The following is a 5495-nucleotide window of genomic DNA, read 5'->3' as shown; positions in this document are numbered from 1 at the left end:
TATAAAATTATATATTATACATTATAAGAAATATATTTCTTAATTTCTCAAATACAAGGATTTTCCTGTTATCTTTTGGTTGATTCCTTCTATAACTCCGTAAGAAAAATACTCTACATGATTTTAATCATTTGAAATTTATCAATACTTGCTTTATAGTCATATATGTAATCAATGTCAGATGTTCCATGTGCTTGAAAAGAATGGATTATATAGGAACTGTAATATTCTATGAATGTCCGTGAGGTCAAATTTGTTAATTAATCATGTTAAGTCTTCCATATCCTTCTAAGTTTTCTGTCTGCAAGTTGTACTATTCAGAAAGGTATGTTAACTTCCCAGTAGGATTGTGTATTCAGCTATTTTTCTTCTGTTTCTGTATATTTTTGCTTTATATAATATGTACCTATATCTGAATTGAACCTTTTACCACTGTGCAGTGATCCTCTTCATCTCTAACGCCTTTTGCCTTGATTTCTATTTTGTCTGATATCAACAGTTATACCAGCTTTATTTTGCTTAAAGTAAGCCTGAAATATAATTTTCCATTATTTTGCCTTCTGTATCTTTGTTTTTAGATACGCTTCTTGTAAACCTAGTATGTCAGATGTCTTTAATCCAATCTGACCTGCCTTTTAGCAGAATCCTCTAGTCTATTTACATTTATTGTAATTACTGACATCCGGATTTATAACCATCATTTTATTGTGTGCTCTCTGTTTTTCCTGCCTCCTCTATACTTTCTTTGTAGTAGACAATGGTGTTAAGGTCCATTTTCTAATTTTTCTCCTTGTGTTGAGTAGTATCAGTAAGTTGTTAGATAAAATGATTCACCAATTTTTATTATTTATATGTCTTAATATAACTTGCCTAAATTCTCATACTTCTAGTTGATAGCAAAACACAGGACATAAAATCTTTATGAAATTACAATACAACTACCATCTGGTCTTTAAGATTAACCAACCTATGGAAGTACAAGGCTGCCTGTTAAAAAAGACAACAGTAGGCTCTCAGAACTCCTGCAGCTTAGGCAGTAACCAAGCTGCTTGTACATTTTTTCTTCTAGTTTTATGCAATGAAACTAAGGTATATTATCACAAAACATATCTATTTACGTATGTAGTATCACATATTATTGATGCTTGGGGCAACCAGGTATCACTAATTATGTTTACCCTATCATAATTCTCCTTTAATACCCAGCTCAAAATAAAAACCAGTTAAAGCCGAAGTCTTCAGAAGCTAAACGGTGTCATTCCACTTTTAATGGGGGGAAAAAACTATTTTAACAGTCCTACTAATTTTTTTAAGTGTTACACAGACTATCATACTGTAAGATAAATCATGAAAAGTAAACAAGCCAGTACAAACCCTAGCATAATGACACAGTAAATACGATATTGGTGACTGCAGAAGGAAAAGATGAGACATCACCAGGAAAAGGTTTTCCCAAACACCTCACTGACTGGTGGCTCGAGGTAAGATCATTAGCCCTGCGGCCCAAAGGCTCTATCATGGTCTAGAGTTGATCAGGAAAAATGCCTCAGGGCAAAGTTAAAGACAATCAATTATAGGCGGGGCGCGGTGGTTCAAGCCTGTAATCCCAGCACTTTGGGAGGCCGAGATGGGCGGATCACGAGGTCAGGAGATCGAGCCCATCCTGGCTAATACGGTGAAACCCTGTCTCTACTTAAAATACAAAAAACTAGCCGGGCGATGAGGCAGGCGCCTGTAGTCCCAGCTACTCGGGAGGCTGAGGCAGGAGAATGGCGTAAACCCGGGAGGCGGAGCTTGCAGTAAGCTGAGATCCGGCCACTGCACTCCAGCCTGGGTAGCAGAGCAAGACTCCGTCTCAAAAAACAAAAAAAAAAAAAAAAAAGACAATCAATTATAAAAAGCAAAATGGCATATTATCAGTATTATTAATTTACAAGAAAGTAACCACCAAGAAGACTGAATACTGAACTCCTCTGGTCAATGTAATCTGTCTCACTAGATAAACTACACTGGAGAACAGATAATAATCAGATATGTGCTGAGTAAATTTGGAATCACAACAAAGGGATTTACTGGTTTCAAAAATTCATGACATCACACTGCATACATTTCCATTGTGAGAATATGCCTGTCTTAGGATGCAGTCCCCAAATAAATAATACCTACATAAACACTAATAAACTTTGTTCTTTTTTCTCCCCACACTCATTGTTAAATGACAACTTTTTTTCCTTTGTGGCACATCCATCCTGTTTTACAATAGACTGTCACCCTCTCTCTCCTTCTTAGATCCATTATATACTGATTGACTTAAAATGGTTTACCTTTCCTAAGCCAAACTTACTGTTATTAGGTACCTTACCCATCCATCACCAATAGCATGACCTTTTGTTATCATGCTACATTAAAAAGCAGGTATAAATGTGAGAGGTACAAAGTCCCCAAACTTCATCCTCCACCTGCTACTTCATCAAGAGTCCAACACTGCCCAAGGAGTAAACCTTCTGTAACTACCAATCCAGGATGTGGTCTATAAGATACACATACTCTTAGGCCAGGCACTGTGGCTCATGCCTGTAAACCCAGCACTTTGGGAGGCCGAGGCAGGCGGATCATGAGGTCAGGAGATCAAGACCATCCTGGCTAACATGGTGAAACCCCACCTCTACTAAAATTACAAAAAAAAAAATCAGCCGGGCATGGTGACAGGCACCTGTAGTCCCAGCTACTCAGGAGGCTGAGGCAGGAGAATGGTGTGAAACCAGGAGGCAGAGCTTGCAGTGAGCTGAGATGGTGCCACTGCACTCCAGCCTGGGCAACACAGGGAGACTCAGCCTCAACAAAAAAGAAAGAAAGAAAAAAGATACACGTACTCTGGCCCAAAAAGGCATGTATGACTTCAGAGTTGCCTTGCCTGTATCCTTCGCTTCTTAGTCCTCTGCCCCAACAAGGCTGGTCTCCTCAGAACACAGGCCTAGCCAGCTCCTTCATGGACACTGTGTTCAGTCACTCAGGTCCAACAGTCAAGCACAGTTCCATCCAACAGTAACCTCCTCCCTCCCCAGCCCCATTCCCCTTCCAGTTGGAGCAGGCTTCTTTTTCAGATGACTAACTCCAAGAATGACGTTCTCTTTAAGTGATAATGAGCCATAGTCTAATAAGGGTGAGACCCTGCTCTTCCCACAAAACCACAGCCCTCATAAAGTCAAAGGTATACATCTAAATAGGGTGTTGTGTGTATTTTTTGTTGTTGTTGTTTTAAACTGCAACCACAGGGCAGCCAAAGGCAATGGGGGATTGAGGAAGGAGGCAGCAAAAGTAGGAGAGGGACAAGAATCCAGAAGGGAAATGAGAACAAAACTGAAGTGCACTTCAACATGCTGCTGCCAAAGGGGTAAAAAGGAGAAAGAAGTGCAGACCAGTCACATAAATGCCACAGTGACATGCATAAAAACGTGAGGGGCACACTCCAGGGACAGAGCCTGACAACATGACAAGCTACATGGCATCAAACTCTTTCATGTGACAGGCAGCTTTTCACATGTGCATCTTAAGACTGGAACTTCCTATAGATAAACCTTATGGAGTTAATAAAAGCAAAAGCCATCCTCTATTCAGTGTTTGCCGCCATGTTCCAGGCATAGTACTTGGCACTCTTTATCATTTTATTTCATTTGATCAGCTCAGAAAGTCCTCCAAATGAATATTTTAAAAAAATAACAGCTCACTTTTGAAAATAATTTCAACTTTTCAGATTTGGGGGTACATACACAGGTTACATGGGGGTACTGAATGATGCAGAGGTTTGGGGTGCAGACGATCCTATCGCCCAGGGAGTGGGCATAGTACCCAACAGGTAGGTTTTCACCACACTCCGTCTTCCTCCCTCCCGCTCTAGTAGTTTCAAGTCTCTATTGTTGCCATCTTTATGTCCATATGTACTCGATGTTTAGTTCCCACTGACAAGAACATGTCGTTTTTGGTTTTCTGTTCCTGTGTTAATTCACTAAGGACCTCCAGCTGCATCCACCTTGCTGCAAATGACATGATTTGTTCTTTTTTATGGTCACATAGTAGTTCATGATGTATATGAACGGCTCACATGTATTGCACACTTACCTTCACGACTTTGAGTCAGGTACTAGTATTATTCCAGCTTACAGTGGAAAAAGCTGAGTCAGAGAAGGTAATAAAATTGCCTAGGATCACACAGTTATCAAGCAGTGAAGCCAAGAATCAAACCCAAGCAGTAAACCTGGGCTTTGCATTAAAACCTACGTGCATAACCATTGAGCTTTGCTGTCTCTGATGTAAACAGCATCCCCACCTTAGAGATGAGAGAAATTTAGGGAGGTAAACACACCAAGGCCTCACAGAAGTGCAGGGCTGAGCTAGGACCTGAATCCACCTAGTCTCTGTTATAATACTCCTTCTCTCATTGTGGAATTACACATATTTAAGTACTTATGAAGCAAGATACTTACATTTAAAGTGAATCTCCACTTATTTTCAGGGACTCACTTCACAAAAGGAAAAAAAAAAAAACATATTTAGTGTGTTTGTAACTGGCTAGACACTAAGCCACACTCTAGTGCATTAATTATTCCCTGGGAATTAATAAAGTACTTAAGAAACTTGTATTAACTCTTTCAGGCCACAGGGGTACCATTCAGTGAATTGAATTCTTAATCTACTAAAATGGTACCCGGGAGGTTCAGAAGTACATAACTTCCTCTGAGGGCAAGGGGAGAAAAAACTTGTAAAGCCACTTAGGAATATAAACTAAATTCAGAACAAAATTAAAAACCAAGCTACAGGGAAATACTGTTCTAGTGGATTAGCCTCTGGCCCTAAAAATTTGTCAGAAATGAAACAGGGAGGTTGGAAATATCTAGGGATCGCAAATCACCTTCAACGGCACATTTGAGCCCAATGCCTAGGGTCCTGGAGCCTTGACTGCAGTAATCAGAGAACAGGTAAAAAGTTACTTTGTTCCAACTTCATCAGGTACTTCTGGGAAAGGCGTAGTAAGGGCAACAGCTTTATGACATCACCAGATCTCCAACTGGTATCCAACGTATCTTCCCATTTTTTTCTTGCGGCCTCTTCACCTAGGGGTTCTGACCTATCAGCCTGTCTGCCAGAAATATTCCTCCCACTGTCCCATAGTGGCAGCACATCACTAACCACAGGTCTCCAGCAGTCTAAATCTTATCGCATGTGTTGTATGCTCAAGACAATATAAACACCACTAATGCGAAATTAGGCTCTTTCACCTAAAAAAACATTGCTCCATATACTAAAGCATATAAGATGTGTGCCAAGTATTGTCAGAGTACTACAAAACTGCTGAAATATTTTTTAAAAATCTGGTTTGTGCAACTGGAAAGGAGTTCTTGGAAGAAGTGGCATCAAGTTCAACTCCACTTACTAGGCTAACATCTGGATGCAAGAGGCAGTGAAAGGAAGCAGAGAGAATGGCATGGGCAACCCAC

At 40.1% G+C, this 5495-nt stretch overlaps 1 protein-coding gene across 1 annotated transcript in view; it reads right to left on the bottom strand.

The window, feature by feature from the left end:
* Positions 1-4963, bottom strand: part of SDK1 (sidekick cell adhesion molecule 1) — a 954524-nt gene extending 949561 nt beyond the window's left edge. The window contains exons 1-2 of the mRNA XM_017894742.1: positions 4910-4963; positions 4485-4520 (exon numbers count right to left, since the gene is read on the bottom strand). The gene's annotated coding sequence lies outside the window, so the exon portion shown is untranslated. The remainder of the gene's footprint in view (positions 1-4484; positions 4521-4909) is intronic.
* Between the last annotated feature and the right edge of the window lie 532 nt (positions 4964-5495).

The sequence above is a fragment of the Rhinopithecus bieti genome, unplaced genomic scaffold (genome assembly GCF_001698545.2).
Source record: "Rhinopithecus bieti isolate Rb0 unplaced genomic scaffold, ASM169854v2 scaffold_1017, whole genome shotgun sequence".
Taxonomy (NCBI): domain Eukaryota; kingdom Metazoa; phylum Chordata; class Mammalia; order Primates; family Cercopithecidae; genus Rhinopithecus; species Rhinopithecus bieti.
Note: the sequence above shows the minus strand (reverse complement) of the source record. Positions and strands in the feature narration are given on the sequence as shown.